At 37.2% G+C, this 13,263-nt stretch overlaps 1 pseudogene; it reads left to right on the top strand.

Moving 5' to 3' along the window:
• Positions 1–12,871: 12,871 nt before the first annotated feature.
• Positions 12,872–12,970, top strand: LOC132282942 (small nucleolar RNA R71; annotated as a pseudogene).
• The last annotated feature ends 293 nt before the right edge of the window (positions 12,971–13,263 follow it).

Raw genomic sequence — 13,263 nt, 5'->3', positions numbered from 1 at the left:
TAAATAATGACTTTTAACCCTAAGAGGTAAGACTAAAATTTGTCAAAAGCATACACTACGGCAAGTAATTCTTTCTCGGTAGTGGAGTAATTCAATTGAGCTTTTGGAAAAGTCTTGCTTTCATAGTATATGGCGCATGGAAGTTTACCTACCCTTTGTCCCAAGACTTCTCCCATTGCATAATCAGAAGCATCACACATAATTTTAAAAGATAATGACCAATTGGGAGGTTGCATTATGGGAGTAGATGATAGTAAGCCACGGAGTGTATGAAAAGCATCAAGGCATGCTTTGTCAAAGACAAAGGAGGTCTCTTTGGCAAGAAGATTGCATAAGGGTATAGCAATTTTACTAAAGTCTTTGATAAAGCGGCGATAGAAGCCGGCATAACCTAGAAAGGAGCGGACCTCTCTCACCGTGGAAGGTGGAGGCAATTTAGAAATAAGCTCAATTTTTGCTTTATCAACTTCGATACCCCTTTTTGAGATGACATGTCCCAAAACTATCCCCTGTTGAACTATGAAATAGCTCTTTTCCCAACTAAGAACGAGGTTTGTTTCACGGCATCTTTTAAGCACCAAAGATAGATTTTTAAGGCATGCATCAAAAGAAGACCCAGTGACTGAAAAATCATCCATGAAAACTTTCAGATACTCTTCCACCATGTCTGAGAAAATTGACATCATACACCTTTGGAATGTGGCGGGGACATTACACAAACTAAATGGCATCCGTCTATAGGCAAATGTGCCAAAAGGACAAGTGAATGTGGTTTTCTCTTGGTCTAAGGGGTCAAGGGCTACTTGATTGTAACCCGAATAGCCATTAAGAAAGCAGTAATATTATTGCCCAGCCAATCTCTCTAGAATTCAATCAATAAATGGCAAAGGAAAGTGATCTTTTCTAGTGGCGGCATTTAACTTTCGGTAGTCAATACATACATGCCATGAATTGGCAGTACACTTTGAAATTGCCTCACCTTTTAAATTTTCAACTACCGTAACCACGGACTTCTTAGGAACTACTTGAGTTGGACTCATCCATTTGCTATCAGAGATTGGATAAATTATACCGGCATCTAAAAGCTTTACAACTTCCTTCTTAATCACTTCTTTCATATTTGGATTCAATCTCCTTTGGGCATCTCTAAAAAGTTTCTCATCCGCTTCCATAAGAATGCGATGCATGCAATAGAATGGTCAATTCCCTTTAGATCCGACATACTCCATCCAATAGCTTCCTTATTTCCTTTAAGCACATTTAAAAGATTATTCTTTTGGTCTTCTTCAATACTTGAAGAAATGATAACCGGAAGAGTCTCTTTCAAACCTAAGAAGGCATACTTTAGATTGGAAGGAAGAGTTCTAAGCTAAAGAGTGGATAGGGAGATTAAAGATGGAACTGGTGGAGTGCTAGAAAGTGGAAAAAGAGGTTCTTTTAGAGCTTTCCAAGGTAGAAAATCCAAGCTTGTAATGGATTCCATTAAATTACTTACCTTACTCATTGATCCCTCATTATCGAACCTACAATTCCCATAAATTTCAAAAAGACTAGATGCAAAAGGATCCTCGGAGAGGAGAGATGAAAGATTGTCCTTGGTTTTTTTCATAATCATGGAAGGAGTGGATTCCTCAACAACTTCATCCAAGACATCTATGAGACAACATTCGTCTTCATCGATAGGATGTCGACTCGCATTGAAGACATTAAGCTTAACCATTATGTTACCAAAAGAAAGATCCATAACACCAGATCTACAATTAATGGTTGCATTCACAGTGGCAAGAAATGGCCTTCCAAAGATGATTGGGATGTGGTTAGTAGGATTGGCAACCAGTTCGGTATCAAGAACCACAAAATCAACCAGAAAATAGAACTTGTCAACTTTGATGAGTATGTCCTCAATCATGCCCGTAGGTGTTTTGATGGATCTATCGGCTAATTGAAGTACTACCAAAGTTGGCTTTAAATCATTTAAACCTAGCTGGACATATACGGAGTAAGGAATCAAATTAACACTCTCTCCTAAGTCAAGAAGAGCTATACAAACTTTATGGTTTCCAATCACACATGAGATGGTTGGAGCATTGGGATCTTTGAACTTAGGTGGAGTGTTATGTTGAATGATGGAACTCACTTGCTCCGTGAGGAATACTTTTTTTGGGCCTTATCCCTTATTCTTTCTCTTTTGTGTGCAAAGGTCTTCCAAAAATTTTGCATAGGGTAAAATTTGCCTAATTGCATCCAAGAGAGGAAGATTTATGTTAACTTGTTTAAACACCTCCATCATGTCATGGATTTTTCCTTCTTGCCTCCCAAAAGGCAAAATCTTTCTCAAAGCATATGGAAATGGAGCTTTTAGATCATAAAATTTTGTAACTTGAGGAGATGATGAAGAAGATTGAGAATTCTTAATGGGAACATTTTCTTCCAAGGAAGTAGGAGTCGGATTGGAAACGGGATGGGTGCTAACTTTGGGTTGCATCGGTTCACTATCTTCACTTGGTTTTTCAACCCTATTATCAATTTGCCTACCACTTCTCAAAGTGGTAATAGCTTTCACTTGTTCTTAGGAAGGGCACCCAGATGTAAGATTCGCTTCCACAAAGTATTTGGCTTTTGGGTTTCTTTCGAGTTGGTTAGGTAGTTAACCAATTTCTCTTTCATTCAAGGCATTAGCTATCATCCCAATTTGGGATTCAAGTTTCGATATCAATTGAGAATGAGAATGTAACAATTTATTATTCATTTCCAAACTACTCAAAGCCACCAAAACCTTATCTTCAAATGTGGAATTACTAGAAAGTGCATGAGGATGATGAAGGCAAAATTGAGAATCATACACATGAGGATGAGAATAGTGATTCATTCTTTGATGATAAGAAGAAGATGAAACAAATCCTTGAGAACCTTTATTTCTTTGATAAGGAGGAACATATCGACTTTGAAAATTTTTAGCTTGAAAAGGACTTGAATTTTCACTCCACACCGGAATATAAGCATTTGAATGAGGGTGAACAAATGTAGCATTGACTTGTTCATAGTGTTCATCAAGCACATGTCCATGGGGACAATTAAAAGTAGTATATAATACACTTGAACATGTCATGCAAGGCTCACAAGAATGATAAGAATGATGACTATGAAAAGGAGATGATTGAGTAGCCAGTTTTTGACTCAATAAAAATTGATCAAGTCTTTTAGTGAGAGTTTTGACCTTGGCTATAATCTCCATTGGACTTTCAATTTGACACATTTTCAAAATTTTCTTTTTTTCATTAGAATCATGACTCACCCAAGAAGTGTGATATTTATGTAATGAATTTTCACTTATTTTTTCAAAAAGGTGCCAAACATCATCTTCATGCTTCCCAAAATATGAACCTCCACATAATGTATCAACTATGTCCTTATGAATGTCGGATAAGCTTTCGTAGAAATATTGAACCAGTTACCATTTTGGAATGTCATGATGTGGACATTTCCTCAGCAAGTCATTAAATCTTTCCTAAGCCTCATGCAAAAGTTCTCTTTCCCTGTGAAAAAAATTTTCTAATGGCAGTTCTCATTGAATTGGTCAAACTTATGGGGTAAAATTTTTTCAAAAATTCATTTTGCATCTGTATCCAAGAAGTTATTGAATTTGCCCCCAAGTTGTTGAACCAATGTTTCCCCTTATTTTTAAGAGTAAAGGGAAAAATGAGTAATCTCAGAACTTCTTCCAGGACATTCATGTATTTCACAGTGGAGTATATTTCAAAAAATTCACCAAGATGTTTATATAGTTCATCATCATTTAAGCCATAGAAAAGTGGACACATTTGAATAGTTTCGGGCTTAATTTCATATTGATCAGCCCCCAAAATTAAAGAGCATGATACAAGTTGGTGCATGGTAGTCATAAAAATTGTAATGATCATGAAGGATCATTGGAGGAATTGGAGCTTGAACTCCAGGAGGAAATTGGTTGAAAGGAGGATGCTCAATGAAATCCGGGTCTAAGTAACCAAGATTACCCTCTAGATTTTCTATTGGAGTGGTCAAGATAAAAAGTGGGGAAATGACCGCACAAAACTTCAAATAACACAACAACAAAATCAACAAAAGCAAGCACTCCTCCGTCGCAACACAAAGCAATCAACAACAAACCTCCTCATACATTGATCATATACTCCCATGCTTTCAACAATATGCAAGAAAATTAAATTGCCTCCACACGGGCTCACGATTATCTAAGAAATTAAAACTTGCCACCACGTCGGCCGATAATTTAACTAGAGAGAGAGTAAAAAAGCTCACAAAGGGTCCTTAAGTAACTTCAAATTTATTTTCAATTTTTGCCTTACTTTGCTTTGCAATTTTTTTATTTTTAGCATTTTATGATTTTACTTAGCTTAGCTTGCTTGCTTCTTTGCTATAGAATCATTTTGCTTCACTTCTCTTGGCTCAATGCACCTAGTCAATCAAGAACAAACACAATAAGTAACCAAAAAAAAAAAATAATAAAGACAAGATCAAAATAATACTAATTCCAAATTGGTTCCAAAATACGGCGTTGCCTATCCTCGGCAACGGCGCCAAAACTTGGTGTGGTCAATACCTAGTTGTACAAAAGTGTGTAGTATGGCCAAGTTTGAATTTATAGAATGCCACTACCACTACTAACTATTAAAGTAGCTAGAGTAAGTAGGGATCGTCCCAAGGGAAATGAGCAGTATTCTTGAATCAATGATGGATTAGAAGATCGAATGATCAAAAGATGGTTTGTTTGTTGAATTATACTACAATTTAAATTAGAGAAATGCAATATAAAACAACTAAAACAAATGAGGTGTAGAGAATATGATAGAGGAGTCTTAGGTTATAGAGTTCATCACTAAGCATTACCTTCTTAAACATTCAATATTTGATGGATTAGGGGGATTGTGTGTTGTAAATGAAAGTGTGTGCCATTAATTAAAATATTAGCATAGATGGCTAAGTAAGCATACATTGTCTAGTCAATCTAATGAATAGCACAACATATCAAATTAAGCCATTAATCCTTCCATAAGCCCACAATTAATGCATACTCAACAAATTAGAGAAATATACCGCTTGCATTCATAAGCATGAAATATCAAACAACAAGAATGGATTGTCCACCTATCTAAGAAAGTAAGGCAATTACACTACAACTAAGCTAGTGACATAAAAATTAAACTAATTAAACTAAGGAGGTGGCACAATCCATCAAGAAATAAGTATGAACCATCAAATAAACTACAAGAGTAATCCATTTAAGCACTATGTATTGACCATTACTAAATTCATAATATCAACACGCATATATATGCATCAACTTCATAAAATCTAGAGATAAACACATGAACATTAATTCTAGCATACATAGACATATGGATAGAATCAAATGATCAATTGGAAGTGTTAAACTACACAAATCATTGTAGAAACAAGATTTATATATATAAGATGTCAAGACAAGAAATACAACACAAATCCTTATTAATTACAAAACATTAAAGTATAGGAGGCATGCTTAGGGCTATCTCTAGCCTCAAAAGAATGGTTTAGCTGCTCATTGATGTTGTCATCCAACCCTCAAGGGCTATCTCCATGCTAGAATTCATCATTCTCTTATTGTGTTCTTGGTAAAAACCTTAGATGAGTAGAAGAACTTTCCCAAATTGTATGTTTCTCCCTCTAATCTCTAGAAAAGTCTCTCTCTAACTAACTAACTTTTCACTAAAATTAGCCAAAATCCTTGTATAAGTAGCTTAAATGTCACACCCAATGGTTAAACCTCGTGCCAAGGACCTTCAAATGATTGTACCACGAGCACACATTTAATTTGGCTTGAAATCAACTTTTCACGCAATTTAAAGTAGTTCGATCAATCACATGGTTGCTCGGATCGATCATACCATGGCGGCACACCTTTTAGATAAGGACAGGGCTAAGATATTTTGGGAAAAGGACAAAAGTGGTAAGTGGGGATAAGATCAAAAGGGTTTAATCGATTGAAGGAAAGGTTGGATAGATCGAATAGGAAATTTTCCTGAGGATAAGGACAAGTATGGTCCTCCACACATTAAGAAAATGATCGTGCAAATCAAAACAACACTAGAATCCTTTTTGAGTGGACCAGCATCAAGTATGTTGCTATCTAAGCCAACTAAAGAAATGATCACATCCTTATTCTCAAACTAGCACACAAATATAGTACCGATCATCAAAACAAAGAGTGAACCTTTTATTAAAGCTTTATTGATCTAGGTGCACTTGTTCTTTTCACTCGATTTTTATTTTATTTTATTTTTTATATATATGTATCTATCCCTAAGGATCAAAGATGGAAGCATAGTGCAATGTAATGATCTATTAAGCTTTCTAGCGATCCATGAGGTCGAGCGTTTAAGTCAATGACTCCCAAACCAGACGACTTTAGGGCATTAGGCGTTAAAACACCCCTAAGGACTTACAAGCTCAAATTAACTAGGCTACAAATCAAAACAACCTCCATCTAATAATTTCCCACTTCTCACCTTTTGGGAGAAGTCCTTACTTTTTATTACTTTTGCAAACTTTTTCTCTTTTATTTATTTATTTATTTTATTTTATTTTATTCAATTTTAACCTAGAGTTTGGGCCCTCCACCTTTCGGCATGAGAAATTCAGTGATTGATGAGGCTAGAATCCCAGCTACTCAATGAGAAGGGTTTGTTATCAACCTTGTCAAGAATAAAAGCTTTCAATGCACTACTAGCTCAATTGGGATATAACCAATTCAATAATCAACAAAGCATGTACCCTATAAATGAATGCTAGTGTGCGCCTGTGCTAGTATAGAATCCTAGAGTGAATCTCAAAATAATCACAAAATCAAGATGATGTGGACCACAAATGCAAGCAAGATATCAATCTTTCAAAAAATTTAATCCGAAATAGCATCCACAAGGCATACAAGGAGTATTAGACTCTCAAGTCAAGCAATTTTTAAATTTTAAGCAATATAGTTTTCAAAAAATCAAAATCATAACTAGCATGGATCAATCATAGAAAATCCCTCAAATACACAAGTTATACTCAAAATTTTGAATTGAAAGCAAACACTGCAAATAACACCCATTCCCCCTAAACTTAAATGGCACAGTGTCCTCAATGTGCAAAGAGAGCAAAAGAAAGAGTATACCAGTGCGGCTAAGGCAAAGAATGGCCGGGACACAATTATTTGAAGTGGGTGATATAACTCCCCCAAACTTAGGATTGACTGTGGTCCTGAAAAGATGGCACTGGGACAAAATCTCTTCAGATAACAAAAGGGATAATAACAGTGTACAGTGGACATGGAAGTGTAAATGGGATAATAAATGAAATAAGGAGAGAGGAATAAGGGTGGTTCTGAAAAATTTTGGGCAGCACTCTCTCTCACTGAAGTTTACTAGGATGCACCTGATAATGGAGTCAATAACAGATAGATGTATCAATATAAGAATCTGACATCCAAAAATAGTATGCATAGAAAGAGAAAAATAATGTACAGTACATCATAGTATCAGGGCCAACAGACTGGCCACAAAAATAACAGTATCAAAATAACAGGTATCACTGATATATAAAAAGATGAAAGAGAGGTAGAGAGATAGAGGTCAAGCAGATGAGGTAGGGCGAGCGGGGCTTGATCCCCAGATATCTCTAGAAATATCCTATAGCGCAGCTAAGACGTCCACAAAGAGAGAAGGTATGTCTGTTCGGAGAGAGACTATCGCATCCTCCAAAGTCTGGATACGCTCACCTATGCTGGGTGTCGGAACTAGAGCGTCAGGTATGACTAGATCGGGAGACTGATGTATGTCCTAACTTTGCTCTTATGAGTGAACTGGAGACCCCGCCAAAGAGTGATGTAGTAGCTCATCTAGAGGCTCTCGCTCCAGGTCTATATCCATATGTACTGCAGCCGCCGTTGGGTCTGCTAGATCATCCACTGCTGCTGCTGCTACCTCTACTTCTTCCAATTTCGCCTCCTCAGCTGCCAGAACGTCGTCCTGCTCAAGGCTCTTTATAAGAGCATTGTAACTCTTGTTCCAATCCTTCTTGCCGAAGTGGTAAGCCCCTATCTTTGGACGCTCCTCCGGGTGAAAGGGATAGTGTTGGTCCCGGAGGATCTGTGTAATAATGTGTGCAAAGGGGAGGAATTTAGCCCGCTTAGGCCTGACCTTGCTAATGTAATTCGTATATAACTTCATTATTGCACTCCAGTAGAGTGTAGGAATAGAGAACCAGAGGCTTGTATAAAAGGCATAGAAGGCAGCCAAAAAGTCTGAACACCACTAGATCTTAAGGCCCGCCATAAATACATTTCAGTATAATACCGAATCGAAGAACCAAAGATTATCGGGCAGATAAATCCTCGTAGCGAATGTCTCGCCATCACTGTAGTGGCCAATAAGTGCAACGGCCATGATCAGATGGCCTCCTCAGAATAGGATAGTGAAGATCAGGAGGGCAGACATGCGGGCATCGAGAAGAAGTAGCCAAAGTATCGACTGTGATGCGGATGGGGTAGCCATCAATAGTAGTCCGCAGCTCTGATAGGTTACTTGGGGCTGGTCGGAGATTCTAGTAGAACACCTGAACAAGCCGCTGGTAAACTGGGTTGGCCACTAGGGCCAATATAGCTTATATGCCGCGCCGTTGAATATCCTCATAAGTTGCCCTAGTCAAGACTGATCGGGAGAAGAAAGTAATGTCGAATAAAGACTCATGCACCACTGAAAGGCGTGAGTATCTCCAGATAGGTCTATCACGGACCTGGCCATACTGTGCCGGTGGTGGTGATAGAGAAGATATATGCTTAATCTCATCAGAAAAAGATAATGCGCAAGCAAAAGACTATAGTCTGGTATCACCTGATGAGGACTGAGCTAGAGTTGGCTTTAGAATTGGGTCCTGAGCATGTGAAGGCTCTGCGGGCTCCTCTATCCTTAGTCTTACTCTACTCTCATACTGCCTACGGGCGATAGTCTTTACTCGAGCCATGGCCTGCAAAAAGAAAAGAAAACTGCAGATGAAGTCAGTATAGGAATAAAGAATTGTAGTACAATATATTGAAACATGTATGTCAAGTAAGATAGACAACTCAGAATAATTGACATGAATCTATGCAAGTTGTAATGCAGCCAGGTATAGACAATGAATAAGTAAAACATGTTAAATATGACAGAATAAAATGCACCCAATGTGGAAAACACAGGCATTAAGCATATATAAGATAGCATGGAACACAAAAGATGGCATGCAAATCTGTGATGTTCGATCGATCATGAAAAGATGAGATCAGTCCAAGTTGGATCGATCAGGAATTGAGTGAGATCGATATTTCTCTAATCGATCAGAGAAAACCGTGATCGATCAAATTACTGTAAAAACATGAACAGTCACAGATCTGTGGCGTGGACAACACGAGGGGCACCCAGCAAGATCGTGGGTCCCTCTACACATCAACAAGTCAACTTCGGTCACTTATCTTGGCACGCGACCCCTGAAACAAAATCAGAATCAAATATATACAAATATATATATACATACATACACATGCTTCAAGACTTCAAAAATAGGTAGAAATCAAACATCAAAATTCAGATCTAACATGGAAAACATGGAAGAATCAAGATTGAAGCTTAAAGTTGAAAATAAAATTAAGATCTCACCAAACCGAATGAGAGAAGTGAAGATGAAGAGATGAGATGAAATCGGAGGTGAGAGATGGAGTTCGAAGACTTGGGATGGTCGCCGGAGGTGGAAGAGATGATGGGCAGTGGTGGAAGAAACTAGGGGCTGAGATCGATCTTGAAATCGATCCAAATGACCTTTGGCTTCTATTTTTAAAACGATCTCCGATATGTTCGATTGATCACTAGGAAATCAGATTGATCGAACAAATATTAATCTGAAAGGGACTTAGATCGATCTAACCTCGCAAAACGACAAGTATTTTTGAAAATTTTGAATTTTTTTTTTTTTGAAAATTAAAATTAAAATTAAAATTAAAAATATGTTTGGATTTTCATAAATAAAAATAAGAATAAAAATTAAAAAGAGAAATAAAGAAAAATATTTTTTTTGATTTTTGAATTTTGAAAATAAAATAAAATAAAATGGAATAAAATAAAATAAAATATTTATTTTTAGTTTTGGTTTTTTTTTTTTTTTTTTTATAAATATAGTTTTTAAGAATGAAATGCAAAATTCAACAAAAGGAACATGGATAGATCAATCTGGGAATTTCGATCGATTCAACAGGTGAGAACCTGCATATAAGTTCGAACGATTGCACAGAGAGGCCTTTTTCTTGGGTTCCAAAAATTTTTCTAAGTGTGGACTGAAGATCGATCCAAGGAAGAACTGGATCAATCTTGGAATTCTCAGATCGATCGAAAATGAAGTTCGTACGATACATAGAGAGTTGAAATATGCAGGAAAATTACACTCGATGGGACAGAGAGATAATTAGATGCAGGGTTGGCAGTTCGATCGATCGAACCTCTTTCGAGATCGATCAAACAGGCACAAAATGCTTAATTTAAATATGACAGTGCATGCATTCTAAACCAAAGTCCTTGCAATGTGTATGAATCCTAGAATATATCTAGACGACGCAAGAAATGAAAGGAAAAATAGAAATGAGGGAGGAATAGGGTTGTAAACCCTACGAAGCACTAGTCTTTAACGTTTCTAGCAAGATATTGGGCTCTTTTAGCCCGGATCAAAAATCTTATTGTGCAACCCCTCCTTGATGGGGTGAATGGCACTTTGAATCCCACCTAACAAATTATTCCCTAAGGAACTCGTTGGATTTGACTCAAAGGAGATTGACGGTCCTTTGTCCATGCAATTCTTGGGCTTCCATGCCCTTTCAAAATTTGTTTTTGAAACAACTTTCTTAGAATTCAAATTGGAAGATGAACTTTTGGAAATTTGATCTTTAAGCAACGACTCAACTTTGTCACATTCATTGTCAAGACACTTCTCCATAACACACACTTCTTCATGCTTATCCGTTGAATTCGGGGTTGGATTAAAAATGTTCAACTTCACTTTCATGTGGCCCCGTCCTACAATTTATGTTGGCATTTGCGGTTGCCAAGAAAGGACGGCTAAGGATAACGAGAATTTAGCTCTTGGGATTTGAAACTGGTTCCGTGTTAATGACAATGAAATTGACCGGAAAGAAGAATTTATCAATCTTAATCAACACATCCTCAATGAAACCTCAGGGTTTTTTTGATGGAACGGTCGGCAAGTTGCAAAGCTACCGACGTCAATTTTAAGGCTCCTAAGCCTAATTTAATATATATCGAGTACGGAAGAAGGTTTACACTTGCTCCTAAGTCTAAAAGAGCCCAATTAATGATATGGTCACCAATGATGCAAGAAGTAGTAGGTGAACCGGGGTCCTTAAACTTTGGGAGAGAGCTTACTTGCTTGGTCAAGACCACTTTCCTTGGTGCTTGGCTTTTGTTATTCCTCCTTTGGGTGCAAAGATCTTTTAAAAACTTGGCATAAGCCGGAATTTGCTTAATTGCATCCAAAAGTGGAAGATTGATCTTCACTTGCCTAAACACTTCAATTATTTCATTCACTTTGGTCTTTTGTTTTTCAAGAGAAATTGACCCTTTTAAGGTTTCCGAAAATGGAGCGCTTGGCTCAAAGTCTTTTTCAAGATTTTTCTTTAAAGCATCTTCAACACAAGAATTGTTCAAATCATTGTTCAAATCACTATTCAAATAATTTCTTAACACTTTTTCAGAAAGATGATCATGCACATGCAATGAAGGAGGAATAGAATGTGAAACGGGACGGGTGACAACTTTTGGTTGCACCGGTTCACTCTCTTCATTAGAAACACCAATTTGATTGTCAACAATTTTCCCACTCCTCAAAGTTGTCACCGTATTAACATGTTCAATTGTGTGACCTTCATTGGTTTCTACAACAAATTATTGCTTTGGTGGGGCATTTAGAGGTGTCTTTCCTTTCTCTCTAACATTCAAGGTACTAACTATTTGCCCGACTTGGGTTTCTAGCTTAGCAATGGATTGAGAATGGGAATGAAGTAATTGAGTATTGGCCTCTAAAGTGCCCAAAGCGGTCAACGCTTTCTCCTCAAAAGTGAGACTCCTAGAATTTCCTTGGGAATAAGATGAGTGATTAGGAAAATGAGAGTTAAAAAATTAGTTGCCATGTGATTGAAAAGAAGATCTATAACCTTGGGAACCTTGTCTTTGCATTGGGGGTGGAACATACTTGCCTTGAAAACCACCTTGGGGAGGGTTTGAGCCTTCCCCTTGGCTTTTCCAAGAGAAGTTTGGATGGTTCCTCTACCCGGGATTATAATGTGTGCCATAGGGATTATTCCCTTGATTAATAAAATGTAGCATTAACTTGTTCATGATGCTCACTTTGCACATGTCCATGGGGACAATTTGAAGTAGTATGTAAGACACTAGAACAAGTCATACAAGACTCATTTGAAACATGATGAGTATGATTAGGGGAGGAAGACATTTGGTTTGCTGAATTGTAGTTGACCAAATATTGATCAAATCTTTGAGTTAAGGATTTCACCTCAGCGGCTATGTCATTTGAATTGTCAACTTGGTATAAGCTAACATTCTTCCTTCCACCTAAGTTTTTCCCATTTTTAGAATATAAGGATCTATGCATTGAATTTTCACTTATACTTTCATAAAGACGCCACACATCATCCTCATGCTTATTAAGATAAAAACCACCCATAGATGCATCAACTATACTCTTGTGACTATCCGGCAAACTTTCAAAGAAGTATTAAACTAATTGCCACTTAGGTATGTCATGATGTGGACACTTCCTAAGTAAATCATTGAATCTTTCCCATGCCTCATGAAATAATTCCCCATCCCCTTGAAAAAATTCTCTAATTGAAGTTCTCATGGCATTAGTCTTTGAAACCGGATAATACTTCTTCAAGAACTCTTGTTGCATTTCTGCCTAAGAAGTTATCGAAAAAGGCCTAAGATTGTTGAACCAATATTTTGCCTTGTCTTTAAGGGTAAAAGAAAAAAGTTTGAGTCTTAACACTTCTTCTGGTATGCCCGTGTATTTCACGATGGAACATACTTCAAGAAACTCATCCAAATGCTTGTACGGTTCTTCACTTGGAAGTCCATGATAGTTAGGAAGCATTTGAATGGTTTGCGGTTTAATCTCATAGTGATGTGC

Source organism: Cornus florida, unplaced genomic scaffold, assembly GCF_030987335.1.
Source record: "Cornus florida cultivar Cherokee Brave unplaced genomic scaffold, ASM3098733v1 CherokeeBrave_3.0.0_Hap2_Chr01, whole genome shotgun sequence".
Classification (NCBI taxonomy): Eukaryota; Viridiplantae; Streptophyta; class Magnoliopsida; order Cornales; family Cornaceae; genus Cornus; species Cornus florida.
The sequence above is the reverse complement of the archived record's forward strand: the minus strand, read 5'-3'. Positions and strand labels throughout refer to the sequence as shown.